The sequence below is a fragment of the Pelophylax lessonae genome (genome assembly GCF_965119305.1).
Source record: "Pelophylax lessonae genome assembly, chromosome: 2".
In the NCBI taxonomy this organism is placed as follows: Eukaryota; Metazoa; Chordata; class Amphibia; order Anura; family Ranidae; genus Pelophylax; species Pelophylax lessonae.
The window spans coordinates 678,423,927-678,442,127 of record NC_138769.1 but is presented as its reverse complement, the minus strand read 5'-3'; positions in this window follow the sequence as shown (position 1 = coordinate 678,442,127).

The window sequence follows — 18,201 nt, the reverse complement described above, 5'->3', positions numbered from 1 at the left end:
GCCCAAACAACGTCTAGAGGAGTAGGGGCAGTGGTGTCTGCGCTGATGCTGTATGCTGTCTTTCACTCACATCCCACAGTATCCAGACGGAGAAGGAACAAGATGAACCGCAAGCTGGGAGCGAAGGCTGAGACGCATGTTGGTAAGTGAGCTTTGCTTCCCTGACGTCACAAGTCCGCAACGCGTTTCGGAGCATACGCAGTGGATGGAAGAAAATAGTACGCGCTCCTTTTTCGGCAGACTTGTGACGTCAGAGGAGCGACGCTCACTTACCAATGTGCATCTCAGCCCTCGCTCGCAGCTGGGGGTTCATCTTGTTCCTTCTCCGGCCGGATACAGCGGGACGTGAGTGAGAGACAGCATACAGCATCAGCATGGACACCACTGCCCCTACACGGGGTATTTTCGTGTACTCTTTTTATCACAGCTGTGTTAGTGTGTGTCCCACTCTTAACCCCCCCAAGCATGGGACTCTGAGTGGTACTTATAACCCATCACATACCATGCCCTTGAGCAACTGGGCTGTGTGTCACACCAGCCTAACCTTGCACACCAGTGTTACGGTACTTTCAGAATCAGGCCAGAGTTAGCCTTTCTGATTTGAGGGCACAGTAAAAAAAAAATCAAGGGACCTGCTTTCCAAAGAAAAAAATGATATGTAATGAACAATGTAATTAGGTAACATTAGCCAAATGAAGTACACTTCGGCTGCGCAGACTTTGCTGCGCTACTCACCAGAACAAAGATAAAGCAGATAAATCTATCAGTTTTTTTGTATCTTCCCTCTCGCACCATGCTGCAAAAAAATAAAAAATAAAATAACAGCTATTTTCTTGCAGCGTGTCCAGGTTCTCTGTCTGGATCGGACCACTCTTGCCTGTAAAAAAAAAAAAAAGAAGCAAGCAGATGTTTTGGCAGTTCATATGACACCTTACAGCTGATGTATTTTTCGATTATGATATGTTGTTTGTATATGTTCCATTATTGAGCGGTTTTAAACAATATTTTTCTTTGAATAAATATATATTATTTTACATATGCTTGCCTTTTTTACTGTAAGTACCAGACCCCATAAAGTCCCATCAACAAGCATGATCACGGTTGGATTCTAGGACCTCGTGGTCATGTGCCAATTTGTTTGTTTTTTATCCATATATCTATCGGGGATGGGGGCTTGGTACGATTTTCAGAGTTGATACCACTTTTTGCTCAGTTTGTGAAGAGCTGTAAATAAAAAAAAAAAGGGAGAAAGTACGGGTGGGCTATTTATTTTTAATAATTTCTAAAAACTGGAGTTTTGCTTTAAACATACAGCTACAAAATTTAGAAGATATAAATATTGTACTTAATAGAAAAACACTACAATACTGAGTTTAAAAAAAAAAAAAATCCAATCTAGAAAAAACCTTAAAAACCCATTCAGCTTTAGTTTAAAAAAAATAACTGTCTTCTTAAAGGGTGTCAACTGTCCCCCCAACTGTGCTTTCCACCCTGTCTCACATGCTCCCCTTGTGGAGACTGCAAGTGAGTCAATATGCATTGCACAAACATAGCTCACCACTATCAGGAGAAATGTTGTCCAGCCAAAGTAGTAGTAGGTACCAGAGGCTGAAGGAGATTAACATTGCTGAAATGCACCTTTACGTTTACATTTCCTGGCATGACATTATTATTATTATTATTAATAATTATTATTATTATTGTACAGGATTTATATATCGCCAACAGCAGCATTTTCCTTTGAGTGATGGAGAAAAACATGTATAGTTGCTGGGTGGAGGTAGCATAGGCTTCTTCAAAGAGAAGGGTTTTCAGAGATTTGCATAAAAGTGGGCAGAGTAGGAGATAGTCAGACTGATTGGGGTATGGAGTTCCAGAGGATGGGGAGGCTCAGGAGAGGTTTTGGAGGCCAGCATGAGGAGGAGGTGACGAGGGAGCTAGAGAGCAGGAGGTCTTTGATTGAATGATTTGGTTGGTATATTGAGACTAGATTAGTGATGTAGCTAGGGGCAGAGTAGTGGATGGCTTGTAAGTTGTTTTTAGTATTTTGAATTTAATTGTTGAGTAAACGGGAGCAAGTGGAGGTATTGGCAAAGAGGGGTAGCATACCTCTGAACTTTTTAAGATGGGAATGAGGGACTCCTATTAGCAAAAGTATGTAGGCATGGGACACGCCCCTGCCATGGCCCTTTAAAGGAGAATTATACAAAAAGAAATAAAAAAAAAAAAAAGGATTAGTTTAACACAAAATTTTCTTAACATTTTATTTATTACCACTACTATTCCTTTATGCTGTCTTTTGACATTTACAAGTGCAGCAATTTAGACTTTGGATGAAAGGTTGAGCACTGGGAAAACACTTTTTAAAAGATAAATAGTGCATTTTATCTACAACTATATAGATCAGACCAAAATGAGGAGGAAAGAAAACAGAGGGACATTGTTCAAAATCAGGGACAGTCCCTCAAAATAAGGGACAGTTAGTGGCTATGGGGTAGCAGACTAATTGAGACTAGGTTAGTGATGCAGCTGGGGGGGGGGGGGGTTCAATTGTGGATGGATTTGTAAGCTATTTTTATATTTTGAATTTAATTTGTTGGGTGAATGGAAGTCAGTGGAGGGATTGGCAGAGAGGGAGGTAGCAGACACTGAGCGGTTGGCAAGCTGGTAGATGATTATGGCAGCAGCAATCAAAGTGTTCATGTTGACACATTAGATACTTGTGATAGTACATAGGGTTTTTATTGGTAAGTCATAGATAGAGAAACAGATCACCATATTTTCTTCTGTACAGGAAATTCAAATTAAAGCTAAATTATCCAGATGCCAATTCAAGGGAATTCAAAAGAATACAAATCTGGGATCTGCCATTACTGATTTTGTTTAAAGGTATGTTTCCAGAGCTGTCATGCTTATCCCTTATTCACTATTAGCTACTTACTAGGCCGTGTACCCAATACAGGTTCACAGCTTGTGGAGTCCAAAACTGCAAAAATGCACACTTGTTCCAAATCAGTGACCTAGCGCATAATAATGCAAGGATAAGGATGACAGTCTTGCAGATGGAGAAATGATGTACAGCTGAAGTAGTAGTGAATGCCGGAGGCTGGAGTATAAAGAATATAAAAAAAGGTTAAAACTGTGTTTTTTTTTTTTTTAAATGGCAAATATAAAAAAATGCTTTAGTAAATGAAATGTCACCCAGTAAGGGTTCTGATCCACTTTAAAATGGCCTTTGTACCATTTTTAGGAAGGCAAATACCTGTAATAACTTTTGCCAAAATACTCATGTATGCAGCAGTCATGCTTTTAAAGAAAGAAAAAATAGGAGTTTCACCTTAAGCATTTTTCTTGGCAGTAAGGTGACAGTATGTAGAAAAGAACTCGGTATTTTAGCTGTGTCCCCATCGAGCATAATGTATATTCTCAGCATCCCAGTAAGGATTGGGCTGTTTGTAGACCATTACTCCTATGATGATAGCCTCTCAAAAGCTTTTTGTGTGACTTATGACCTTTATGCAACAGATGACAGAGCCATTACACTAAAGAGATATTTTCTGAGCATTTTACCTGTTCTTTGGAAATGGTTGCCTTTTATTTATGTCCTGTGAGTTATAGCGGAGCACAATTATGCATGCCTTTTGCTGATCTGCTGGCTGCAATGATCATATTTAGCCAAATGTCTGAGATGCATCTGCACAGGCAGAAATAATGTGATTAAATTCTTCAGCGCTGGAAGATCCCGAGATTATTTTCTTTATGATGAACTAAGGAAAAAAAAAATCACTAAGCTACAGAGACTTATTTTCTATTCCGAATGAATGCGAGACAAATTCTCCATCAGGAACACCATGAAGTTTTTAAACTCAGCAATAAAAATGGTTTACTTTCGTTAAAGTAAAACTTCACCTTTTACATTTCCTGGCTGGTGTCGTTGAGTTCATGTTGACATGTAGGGGATGATTTACCAAAGGCAGATAGACTATGCACTTTGAAAGTGCAGTTGCACTTATTGTCAACAGAGCTTAGTAAATGTGGTTAAGCCTCAATTTGTAAAGAATACCCAATTAGGTGCAAGAAAAATTAAAAAAATACATAATGTTTGCTTGCACATATTTGGATGATGGAAATCAGCATAACCTTTCCACATTTACTAGGCCCTGGGGAAAACAAGTGCAACTGCACTTTCAAGTGCACAGTCTAGTTGCCTTCAGTAAATCAACCCTGCAGTGACTCTTTGGGGTTGAGTTGCACTCTTCAAAGAGCAGTTGATCCAGAGCTTAGTAAATGAGGGGAAGCGTCAACTATGCAGAGAATACCCAATCACATGCAAGGAAAATGTAAAAAAAAGCATTTTTGCTTGCACATGATTGGATGATGGAAATCAGCAGAGCCCCTTCCAATTACGAAGCTCTGGAGCAGCTGCACTTTGTACAGTGCAACTGCACTTGCAAAGAGCACAGTCTATTTGCCTTTAGTAAATAAAACCCCTTGGGATCAGCCTTTCTGAGGAACCCCTGCTAAAATCCATTCAGAGGGAAGAATGCCCCTTACATTGGCAATCAATGGGAAGAATGCCCTTTACAGTAGTGGTCAGACTGCCACCCTAACAGTTAGCTAAAAGGACCATTGGTGTCATGCTGCTGCCTCTGCCAAGTGGTGTTATGCCCAGAACTATGCAAGCACAGTCAGGTGGACGGTCAATCAGCCACAGCTCAGGGTACCCCTAGCAAACTCATGAGGAACTCTAAGGTTCCATAAAACCCTGGTTGAGAATGGCTGCTTTGCATAATTGTCCTATTGTGACGGTATGGGTTTTTATGCTAGACCATAGACACAGAAATAGATTGCCAAATTGTCTTCTATATAGGAAAGCTAATTTATCCAGATGTCTTTTTAAGGGAACCCAAGAGGATATAAATATAGGAGTTGCCATTGCTGACTTTTTTCCAGGGTTGTCATGCTCCTTCTTTCATGGAACTGGAGACTGCAGAATTGTGCCCTTGTTCCAAGTCAGTGATTTACCAGGTAATAATGCAAGGATAGGGATGACAGCCCTCTAGCATGCACCTTTAAAACCAGTCGGAAGTAAGCGCTCCCTCTTACTTAACAATATGTTGTTCTTCTGGTATGTGTGCAGAAACTAGAGCCCCATAAAAACCCACACAGAAGATACACTATAAACTCTGAAACCCAGCGTTACAATGCTAAAGAAATAATTACCTAGCCACTGTGCCACCTTTACATTTATACACCAAAAATTGAAAATATCATATATGCATCCCATTGTTTGTAAATTTAGATAATTAACCTTTATGAAAATGACTGCAGATTTATCAAGCCATGGTGGCAGTACAGTAGCCTATTGGTTAGCACTCCTATAGTACTTCATGGAGTTTACATTTAATTTTTGCACTTGTGTGGCTTTCCTCCCACATTCCAAAGGCATTCTGGTAGGTAGATTTGTCTCCTAGAGACCATACCAGATGGATTTCATCTAATATACCATATCACAACGGCCATCTCTGGCGATCGAACTTCTGACAAGCTTTTTTATTTACTTTTTTTAATCCAATGGTACGGTAATTGGCACTAGTAAGTGTATGTATGCATGTGAGATAGGGGCTTCTGCCTTGCAGTACTATGGTCTGCTGTTCAAATGCTACCTAGGACACTACCTGCATGGAGTTGGCGCTTTGTACTTGTGCAAGTTTCCTCCCATGCTCCAAAAGCATGCTTACGGGTTCATTGGTGCTAGTATGTGTAAAAGGGACTCTTTGTATTTGTTTGACATACATGGCCCCTCCAGGGCTCCTTGCTGCAAAGACAAGTTATAGGTGGGGGCAGTGGCTACTTGTTTGTATTTTGATTATATTGGTCAGGCAACGCACTGACATCTTTGCTGCCACAGTGCTATGTGCTGGGTGTTCAGTGTGCCTCTGTACCTTTAAGGAGGGGTGGGCTCCTTCCAGGTCCACCTACCCTCTGCCTATCCATTAAAATGCATGTGCTCTCATTGTAGAGACTCACTAAAGTTAGAGTTAGGGACCACAGAAAACAGGGTGCCTTGACAGGGCCTGTAGTTTACAAAGGAATTAGCAAATGTGTGCAGATTAGGGATGAATGAATAGTGCGGCCAGAGCCTGACTTCGGGTCGAACATTGGCTGTTTGCCCATTTAATGAACAGTGCATTGGAAGCCCTGATTGGCTGAAGCAATGAAAGCTTTGCCCAATCAGGGCACAGAGCACTGTCAGAGCCATGATTGGAGTTCGGTCAGTGTGAGTGTAGTAAACATTAATTTTTACTTTAACCGCTTCCATACAGAGCAGTTAGACCCCCTTCCTGCCCAGACCAATTTTCAGCTTTCAGCACTCTCACACTTTGAATGACAATTGCTCAGTCATGCTACACTGTAACCAAACAAAATTTTTATCATTTTTTTCACACAAATAGAGCTTTCTTTTGGTGGTATTTGATCACAACTGGGGTTTTTTTTTTTCGTGATATAAGCAAAAAAAGAGCAAAAATTTTGCAAAAAAAACACTTTTTTTTAGTTTCTATTATAAAATTTTGCAAAAAATTAATTTTTCTTCATACATTTGGGCCAAAATTTATACTGCTACATATCTCTGGTAAAATTAACCCAAATTAGTGTATATTATTTAGTCTGTGTGAAAGTTATTGAGTCTAGAAGCTATGGTACCAATTACTGAAAATTGATCACACCAGATGTACTGATGGCCTATCTCCTTTCTTGAGGCCCTGAAATGTCAGGACAGTACAAATACCCCCCAAATGACCCCTTTTTGTAAAGTAGACAGTCCAAGGTATTTAGTAAGAGGCATGGTGAGTTTTTTGAAGTTATAATTTTTTCCCACAATTCTTGGGAAAATGAAGAAAACATTTTTTTTTCTTTTTTTTTCCCAAAACGTTGTCAATTTATAAGCTATTTCTAACACATAGCATGTACACAGCAAAAATGACACCCCAAAATTCATTCTGCTACTCCTTCTGAGTATGGTGATACCACATGTGTGAGACTTTTACACAGCCTGGCCACAAAAAGAGACTCCACGTCCAAGTAGCACCATAAGGCGTTTTAGGAGCATAAATACACATAAAACTTTCTTACTACCTATCACACTTTTCAAGGCCCTAGAGCAACAATACAATGGAAAAGTCCACAAAATTACCCCATTTTGGAAAGCAAACACTCCAACGTATATTCTAAGAGGCATTATGGGTCCTTTGAACATGTAATTTTTTTCCACAAGTTTTTGGAAAATGTGGGAAAAAAATAAAAACTTTTTTTTTTACACAAAGTTGTCAATTTATAGGATATTCCTAACACATAGCATGTACATCGCAAAAATGACACCCCAAAATACATTCTGCCACTCCTCCTGAGTATGGCAATACCACATGTGTGAGACTTTTTCACAGCCTAGCCATATAGAGGGGCCTAAACATCCAAGGAGCATCATCATGCATCCTAGCCACTTGCCTAGGCCTATTTTTGACATTTGGTGTTTACAAGCTAAAATCAGTTGTTTTTGCTAGAAAACTACTTAGAACCCCAAAACATTATATATTTTTTTTTAGCAGAGACCCTAGAGAATAAAATGGAGATTATTGCAATATTTTTTATCACACCGTATTTGCGCAGCGGTCTTCCAAACGCAATTTTTTGGGAAAAAAATCACTTTTTTTAATTAAAAAATAAGAAAACAGTAAAGTTAGCCCAATTGTTTTCCATAATGTGAAAGATAATGTTACGCCGAGTAAATAGATACCCAACATGTCATGCTTCAAAATTGCGCACGCTCACAGAATGGTGACAAATTTTGGTACTTAAAAATCCCCATAGGCGACATTTTAAAAATTTCTACAGGTTGCTATCTTAGAGTTACAGAGGAGGTCTATGGCTCAAATTATTGCTCTTGCTCTAACAATCGCGACGATACCTCACATGTGTAGTTTGAACACTGTTTACATATGTGGGCGGGGTTTCCGTATGCGTTCGCTTCTGCGCGCGAGCTCGCGGGGACACGGCGCTTTAATTTTTTTTTTTTTTTTTTTTTTACTATTTATTTTATTTATTATTTTTTATTTTTACACTGTTTTTTTTTAAAAAAAAAAAATTGATCATTTTTATTTCTATTGCAAGAAATGTAAACATTACTTGTAATAGAAAAAGGCACGACAGGACCTCTTTTTTGTGAGATCTGGGGTCAAAAAGTCCTCAGATCTCACAAGTACACTAAAAGATAGAAAAAATAAAAAAAAAAAATAAAAAAAAAATTAAATAAAATGAAAAAAAAAAAAGGGACCTTTAAACTGGTTGCTAGGCAACGACGTTTGCCGTAGCTCCGGTCCTCCAAGACCATAGAGTCGAGTGAGGGCAAGCTTGCCCTCACTCGACATCCTGTCTGTGAGGATCTGGGACCGGATCGTTTTCCCCGCTGCCGGCGGGTCCGGTAAGCGGGGAAAAGGACCAGAATGCAGCGGGAGGGGGGGGGGCACCTCTTCCGCCACCCCGGAAGGGTGATCCCGCGGCGAATCTGCCGCTGGGACCACCCTTATCGGAAAGCCAACCGTCCACCGTTTAAAAAAATACCAGGGTTATGGCAGCTATCTGCTGCCATAACACCGGTATTTAGGTTTAAACGGACGACGTATGTTAACCTTTTTGGACTTAGACATGGTGGCTGTATGAAGGGTGACAGGTACTCGGGTACTTTGCTGGGCAGGTGACAGGTACTCTGGTACTGATGAGCAAGTGGCAGGTACTCGAGTACTCCGATAGGCAGGTGACAGGTACTCGGGTACTCTTATGGGCAGGTGACAGGGAGGTGATAGGTACTGATGAGTAGTACTGATACTGATAGGTGATACTGATACTGTACTGATGGGTACGGATGATCAGTACTGATACTAATAGGTGATAGGTACTGATGGGTACTGATGAGTACTGATGAGTAGTGATGGGTAATGATGAGCAGGTGGCAAGTACTCGGGTACTTCAGGTGTCAGGTACTCTGATGAGCAGGTGGAAGGTACTCGGGTACTCTGTTGGGTAGGTGACAGGTACTCAGGTACTCCGATGACGGGTACTCAAAGTACCAGAGTACCTGTCATCAGAGTACCAGAGTACCTGTCATCAGAGTACCCGAGTACCTGTCATCAGAGTACCCGAGTACCTGTCATCAGAGTACCCGAGTACCCGTCATTAGAGTACCCGAGTACTTGTCATCAGAGTACCCGAGTACCTGTCATCAGAGTACCCGAGTACTTGTCATCAGAGTACCCGAGTACCTGTCACCAGCCCATCAGAGTACCTGTCACCAGAGTACCCGAGTACCTGTCATCAGAGTACCCGAGTACCCGTCATCAGAGTACCCGAGTACCTGTCATCAGAGTACCCGAGTACCTGTCACCAGCCCATCAGAGTACCTGTCATCAGAGTACCTGAGTACCTGTCATCAGAGTACCCGAGTACCCATCATCAGAGTACCCGAGTACCTGTCACCAGCCCATCAGAGTACCTGAGTACCTGTCATCTGAGTACCTGATGGGCTGGTGACAGGTACTCGGGTACTTTGATGGGCTAGTGACAGGTGCTCTTTATTGGGGGGGGGGCAATCAGTGTGGTTGGGGTGCACTATGATTGGTAACTAGCTGTTACCACAATCTCCTCCTCACACAGGATCAGTGTGTGAGGAGGAGAACACGGTGACAGCTAGTTACCATGTTCTCTGATGACATTTGTGACCGGCTGTGATTGGACACAGCCGGTCACGTGGTAAAGAGCCAATTTCATTGGCTCTTTACCTAGATCGGGGATGGGCTCTGTCCGAGGGACGAGCCTCGTCCCCGATCGGCGCGCATTAAGGAAGGAACGAGCGGCTCGCGCTGGAGCCGCTCATGTGATCGGCTGTGATTGACACAGCCGATCACGTGGTAAACAGCCAATTTCATTGGCTGTTTACCTTGATCGGGGTTGGGCTCAGTCCGAGGGACGAGCCTCACCCCCGATCGCCGCGCTGCGCGCCCCCGGGGGCGCGCAGTAGCGGGGAGATCCGGGCGCCGTCATATGACGTCGGCCCGGATCGAGAAAGGATTTGTGCCGACGTCATTTTACATGACGCGGTACGGAAGGGGTTAATGTCACTTTAGTGGGAATCTAGTGATAGCTCAGTCAGTGTGAGTGTAGTGACCATTCATTTTTACATTAGTGTCAGTTTATTTTGTCAGGGCATATTTAGTGCAGTATACTTCAGTGCATTATACAATTTGGGCAATGTTGGGACTTTAGATGAGACACTGGCGAGCACTGCTCAGCATCTCTACCCCTGTGTATAACAAAACTGAAGAGAAAAAGGGGATTATAGAGGGTGTGTGTGTGTGTGTGTGTGTGTGTGTGTGTGTGTGTGTGTGTGTGTGTGTGTGTGTAAACCAACCGGCCCTTAGTTTGCTATACTTACCCACCAGTCTGCTAGCAAACCAAATGTACCTGTCTAACATAATAGGTTAAAAACAGGGGTTTTGTTAACACACATTTGCAAACGCATATATAAGCTGCAGGCCACTCCACGGCACCCTGTGTATCCTGCAGTTCTAACACTTCCTAACACTACTTGGTCTGAGTGTCTCCTGAGTGTCTCCAACATGGAAGTACATGAATGCTGATGGATGGATGGGAAACAGCTGAGCATGGAGATGGCCCAATCCTCCCCCAACCTGCTCCCATCCATGACTGGTATTGAAAAACTAATGTCCATGTGATGGCCATAGGGTGCAAACTAAAAATTGACCAGCTGGAAAACACACACCCCCATCCCAGTAGTAAAGGCAAATTGGGACTTTATATGAGACACCAGCCTGTAAAGCAAGCGTCTCCATCTCTGTTAACATATACAATTTGGGCAATGTTGGGACTTTAGATGAGACACTGGCGAGCACTGCTCAGCGTCTCCATCCCTGTGTATAACAAAACTGAAGAGAAAAAGGGGATTAAAGAAAGTGTGTGTGTGTGTGTGTGTGTGTGTGGAAACCAACCGGCCCTTAGTTTGCTATACTTACCCACCAGTCTGCTAACAAACCAAATGTACCTGTCTAACATAATAGGTTAAAAACAGGGGTTTAGTTAACACACATTTGCAAATGCATGTATAAGCTGCAGGCCACTCCACGGCACCCTGTGTATCCTGCAGTCCTAACACTTCCTAACACTACTTGGTCTGAGTGTCTCCTGAGTGTCTCCAACATGGAAGTACATGAATACTGATGGATGGATGGGAAACAGCTGAGCATGGAGATGGCCCAATCCTCCCCCAACCTGCTCCCATCAATGACTGGTATTGAAAAACTTTTACTTTAGTGTCACTTTAGTGGGAATCTAGTGATAGTTCAGTCAGTGTGAGTGTAGTGACCATTCATTTTTACATAAGTGTCAGTTTATTTTGTCAGGGCATGTTTAGTGCAGTATACTTCAGTGCATTACTGCACATTTAACGCAGTATATTTATGTGTGTTACTACACAGTTAACTCAGTATATTTCTGTGCATTAGTGCACGTTTAACACAGTATATTTCAGTGCGTTACGTGCTGCTTAACACCAGCCATTTGGGTACCACATGCTTGACAAGGCATTTAACCTTCCACCACTCAGCCCGTGGCAAGATCACCTGAAAGCTACACAAAAGGGACACAATTCTGTTCCTCCCCCACTATACCTCATGACCTGTCAGCAGTCTCCACTGACAGGGATGATGGTATAGGGCAGGGTGTCCCAGGTCCTTGCAGCACATCTGCCAGTAGCACACCACCAGCTGTAGACTATAGCTGGCAAATTGCTCTGCTTCATTTGCTGCAGCAAAAAAAAAAGTCACTGCCACCCACATGCCCAGCGTCTAAATACAAGCTTGTCAAAGCTGCTGGCTTTACAACTTCTGCCTTTCCATCCAGTGGATTTTGCCCTCTTCCGTGAACTTGCAGAATGTGTTGTACCACAATGGCAGGTTCCCAGTCACTATTTCTTTTCACGTATGGCCATTCCAGCTCTGTACCATCACATGGAAGGCAATGTTGTGACATCCTTGGGCAAGGCAGTCAGCTGCAACGTCCACGTTACTGCTGACAGCTGGTCCAGCAGGTATGGTCAGGGACACTATATTTTGTTTACAGCACACTGGGTAACTCTGCTTGTAATTTGGAAAGACACAGGACAGGGCTCAGTGCTGCAGCTTGTTGTGCCGCCACATCTCCATACAGCTAGTGGTGATGATGGGAAATTTGTCAGCTCTACCCCCCCGTCCTCCTCCATGCCCTCCTCTGCTGAATTGTCCTACGAACCACAAGTACCCCCTAAATGTTCAAGGGGCTATACAATGCCTCAGGCTAAAAGGTGCTATACAGTGCTTTAGTTGGTGTGTCTAGGGGACAGGAACCACACTGGAGCAGAAATTCTTGCAGCTTTGCAGGGGCAGGCCCAGAGGTTGGTCACGCCACACGAGCTGGAGCCAGGAATGGGGGTGTGCGATAATGGCAAAAACCTCCTTTTCGACCTTAGACAGGGAAAGTTGACACATGTGCCATGCCTGGCACATGTCCTAAATTTGGTGGTGCAGCATTTCTTAAATAGGTACCCAAGCCTGGAAGATCTGCTAAAGCAGGCCAGAAGAATCTGTAGCCATTTCTGGCGGTCATACACAGCCAGTGCTCTGTTGGCTGAAAATCAGCGGGACTTTCACCTGCCTGTAAACCGCGATGCTGTGTAAACCTTACAAAGCTGTAACGGCTGCACGTGCAGCAGAGGTCCGTCAACGAGTACCTGTTTGAGTATGGTACAATGACAGGCTCAGTTTTTTTTCTTCCCCACGCCAATGTCTGCTGTTAAAGGATGCATGCACTGTAGTGTCACCATTTGAGGAGGCCACAAGGGTGGTGAGCCGTGACAATGCATGCATCCGTGACACAATCCCTGTTGTGTTCCTGCTGGAGCAGACTCTGCATGGCATTAGGGACAGGGCACTCGAGGCAGAGCAGTGAGAGAAAGAGGAAGACTTCCTTTCCTCTCAAGGCACGCCACCATTCTTCCTATGCCACAGAACACACAAGAGGAGAGGGAGGAGGATTCTGTAGTTCGAATCCAATAGACTTCAATGGGGTTCGTTATTCCATTCAGAACTTTCTCAATGTTCGAAAGTTCTGGTGCAAACTGAACAGGGGGTCATTTGTCCCTTCCCTAGTGCAGACTAAACCCCTGTTCTTAACGCATATTGTTAGACAGTAAATTAGGTTGTTCGCTGGCTGGTTGGTAAGTTTGAGCTTGGAAATCTCTTTGTATTTGTTTGATATATGTCGCCCTTCCAGTGCTCCTTGCTGCAAAGACCAAGTATAGGTGAGGGAAGTGACCACTTGTTTTTTTAGTCATCCTAGGTAACAAAAATGTACGTTTTGATGGGATACTCCCCAAGAGTTCATCATTCTAAAGGAATGTACACACTGCAGCTTTCTCTATTAGGGCACAGAAAATGCATCAGCTGATTAATAAAAAAGCAGTCTCTCCCATTCAGAATCAGTATGTGATCAGTCTGGTGAAACAAAGATCAGTACAAAAAAATAAATAAAATACTTGTGCACATAAGTACATGTAACTATCCCACCTTTCCCTTAAAATTGCAGATTATTTTATAGCTAGAATAATTTTTTTGCACCTTACCATTTATACATATACAAATCATATACAAATCATACTGGTGCAGGGACTTTGTGCCTGCAGGATCCGGTGTTCATACATCAGCAACATACAACATCATATGCAAAAATCCCTAACTAACAAAATGTACATTTACATAGAACAAGCATAAATACCCAAATCTATCCAACAACCAGTCAGGCTCTGCTGCATGCATATATTGTGACAAGGAACAGAGTGATGTCTTATCAGTGTGTTGGTGCTCCTTCATTGTCCAGTCAGCAGGCTTTGTATGAGGAAGCAACACCACTGTATTGTGTGTCACTCTCTTGGCAGTGCTGACTGAATTACAAAGTGGCTGGAGATAAATCCTCTTGCAGATATAACAGTCCATATATGTGGATTCCAACTGTTTAGATGGCTGTCTGCCTGAAGTTCAGCTTTACCATTTCCATATTAGCAGTCAGCTGGACTTTTTCTATTTTTTCTATGTAGGCTCCTAGGCCAATGTGTTAATGTTATTCAGCTTTTTTGTGTTTGCATCAATTCTGCATTATACTGTGTTATTTACTGCATAGCCCACATAGCTTCTGTATAGCTGACGACTTTTCTTCATCTGGAGGGACTACACTACAGTGAGGGAAAAAAGTATTTGATCTCCTGCTGATTTTGTACATTTGCCCACTGACAAAGAAATGATCAGTCTATAATTTTAATGGTAGGTTTATTTTTTAACAGTGAGAGAAAAAATAACAACAAAATTATCCAGAAAAACGCATTTAAAAAAGGTTATACATTGATTTGCATTTAAGTAAGTGAAATACGTATTTGATCCCCTTCCGATCACCAAGATTTCTGGCTCCCAGGTGCCTTCTATACAGGTAACGAGCTGAGATTGGGAGCACTTCCTTTAGGCCCCTTTCACACAGGGAGTGCGTTCAGATCCGCCTGTCCATTTTTCAGGCGGATCTGACCGGATGCCCCATGCATCTCTATGGGGTATCGGCTGTCAGCGGAGACATGTCCGCTCACATCCGATCCGATCCGTCAAAACCGGACGGATGGAAACCTTTATTTTCCATCCGTCTGGCGGATCGGATCGGATGAGAACGGACAGACGGTCCGTTCTCATCCGATTCCCCCATAGAGATGCATTGGGACCTGACATATAACTATTAAGAATGCACTCACATGTTGTTGTGCCCAAAGTGGCACCCTTTCTAAAGTATTTAGTATTCAGTATTTATAGCCGTTCTTACCAAGATTCCGTAGGTTCGTAGCGGTGATACTTCCGGTTTAGTCATTTCCGGTTCTTGGTGGAATGTATACCGTGTCTTGGTAAGAATGGCGATAACTACTGCATACTAAACGCTCTAAAAAGGGTGCCGCTTTGGGCACAACAACATGTGAGTGCATTCTTGATAGTTTTTATTGAATCTTGGATATTTTAATAAAGGGTATAGTATGATCTTTCGCCTATATGTTTTTTTCTGGGAATCCTTATGATTTGGACCCTGGTTCAACAATTAAAAACCATGATACATATATTTACCCAAATTATGCTTCATATGGAATGAGATGACTGACTTGTAAATTGAGAGACTCATATGGTGCTTTATAATATATGGAAGCTGTGTGGGTCCTGGTGGCCCAAAATATGTCTGGTGAGTGGCCCCCTTACATTGAGGTGGAGGATTATCACTTATGAGCATGCGTGAGATGAGATTATTCCAGCACATCAAGCAGGGGGTGTAGAAGATACCCAATCACACATATAGAAAATATTTGTACTATATTTTTATGCTAATATTGATATCTAAACATTGTATGTTTAACAACAAGGTTATTATATATATATATATATATATATATATATATATATATACACCCTCCAATGGCGCATTCCCACACATCCTGCAACTCTATCCGGAATATACTTGTGAGTTTCAATGTTATAAGGGTTGGGCATATAGAGCTGTATAACAGCCACATACATGATTATTTTACATATACATGTGTTTATATACATCATTCTCTCTAGATATACGGACTATACCCGCTCCTGATGAAGTGTTTATACACGAAACGCGTTGAGCTTTCCATGAAGCAAATTAATTTTACTATTTTTGTTTCATCATGTATTTTACTGTGTTGTCACATTACTTGTATTTATTGTTGACATTCATGTTGTCAAAACAACATGCATGTACTTATGGTACCATTCTCTTGCCATTGTTGTTATCCATACTACAAAATCCATGTATGATCCACACCCTTTCATGTTGTTCTCCATATACATTGCTATTATCATCATTTTTTACCTTTTTTATGAGTATAATAAAACGTGATTTATCTTGATCTGTTTTGTTTTTACATTATGGTTGCATAATTATTAGTCACATAGGGCCACACATCTCATATAAAGTCCCAAACTACAAAAATGTTCTTTATCGTGCGATAATAGGGATGGAGGCACATGTCTTTGTGTAGCCTCATATAAAGTCCCAAACCCCCTCTATTTTCTTTGTATATATATATATATATATATATATATATTTTAGTATTATTTCTTTTTACTCATAAGGTAGAAATTGGCACTATAAAATATTACCACTGAGATTGGTATTGTGTAGCACCTCAGAATGTTATATTCACTTTTTAAATTTGTTTTGGGACTTCCCAAAAAAATAAATTGATGGCAGCTGCCGGGTATATTTTTGACATCTAGGAGGCGCCATTTTTTCTATTCTACTACATGTACAGGCCCGTCTGAAGTTTGCTAATGAACATCTGAATGATTCAGAGGAGAACTGAATGAAAGCGTGATGGTCAGATGAGACCAAAATTGAGCTCTTTGGCATCAACTTCAACTCGCCGTGTTTGGAGGAGGAGGAATGCTGCCTATGACCCCAAGAACACCATCCTCACTGTCAAACATGGAGTTGGAAACATTATGCTTTGGGGTGTTTTTCCACTAAGGGGACAGGACAACTTCACTGCATCAAAGGCACGATGGACGGGGCCATGTACTGTCATATCTTGGGTGAGAACCTCCTTACCTCAGCCAGGGCTTTGAAAATGGGTTGTGGATGGGTATTCCAGCATGACAATAACCCAAAACACATGGCCAAGGCAACAAAGGAGTGGCTCAAGAAGAAGCACATTAAGGTCCTGGATTGGGCTAGCCAGTCTCCAGACCTTAATCCCATAAAAAATATGTGGAGGGAGCTGAAGGTTCGAGTTACCAAACGCCAGCCTCAAAACCTTAATGACTTGCAGAGGATCTGCAAAGGGGAGTGGGACAAAATCCCTCCTGAGATGTCTGAAAACCTGGTGGCCAACTACAAGAAACATCTGACCTCTGTGATTGCCAACAAGGGTTTTGCCTCCAAGTACTAAGTCATGTTTTGCGAAGGGGTCAAATACTTATTTCACTCATTAAAATGTGAATCAATTGATAACTTTTTTAAATGCGTTTTTCTGATTTTTTTTGTTCTTATTCTGTCTCTCACTGTTAAATTAAACCTACCATTAAAATTATAGACCGATCATTTCTTTGTTAGTGCACAAAGTACAAAATCAGCAGGGGATCAAAACATTTTTTCCCTCATTGCATATTACCAAAACTATTGGGAAGCCTGCCTTTACATGAACTTTAATGGCATTCCAGTCTTATTCCTTAGGGTTCCATATTGAGTTGGCCCACCCTTTGCAGCTATAACAACTTCAACTCTTCTGGGAAGGTTTAGGAGTGTGTCTATAGGAATGTTTGACCATTCTTCCAGAAGCGCATTTGTGAGGTCAGGCACTGATGTTGGGCGAGAAGGACTGGCTTGCAGTCTCCTCTCTAATTCATCCCAAAGGTGTTTTATGGGGTTGAGATCAAAACTCGGGTGAAGGCAAGTCAAGTTCCTTCACCCCAAACATGCTCATCCATGTCTTTATGTGCAGTCATGTTGGAGCAGGAAGGGGCCATCCCCAAACTGTTCTTGCAAAGCCGGGAGCTTGAAATTGTCCAGAATGTCTTAGTATGCTGATGCCTTAAGTGTTCCCTTCACTGGAACTAAGGGGCCAAGCCCAACCCCTGAAAAACAACCCCACACCATAATCCACCCTCCAACAAATGATTTGGACCAGTGCACAAAGCAAGGTCTATAAAGACATGGATGAGCGAGTTTGGGGTGGAGGAACTTGACTGTTCTTTTACCTCACAAATGCGCTTCTAGAAGAATGGTCAAACATTCCCATAGACACACTCCTAAACCTTGTGGACAGCCTTCCCAGAAGAGTTAAAGCTTCTATAGCTGCAAAGGGTGGGCCAACTCAATATTGAACCCCCCAGACTAAGGCCCCTTTCACACTTGTGCGACTTGGGACTGAAAAGTCACATGACAAGTCGTGCTCCATGATTTCCAATGAGTACTGTTCATATCTGTGCGACTTCAAGTCTGACTTTGATGCATTTTGAGGTCCACAGCCCTCAGATTACACAGGCATTA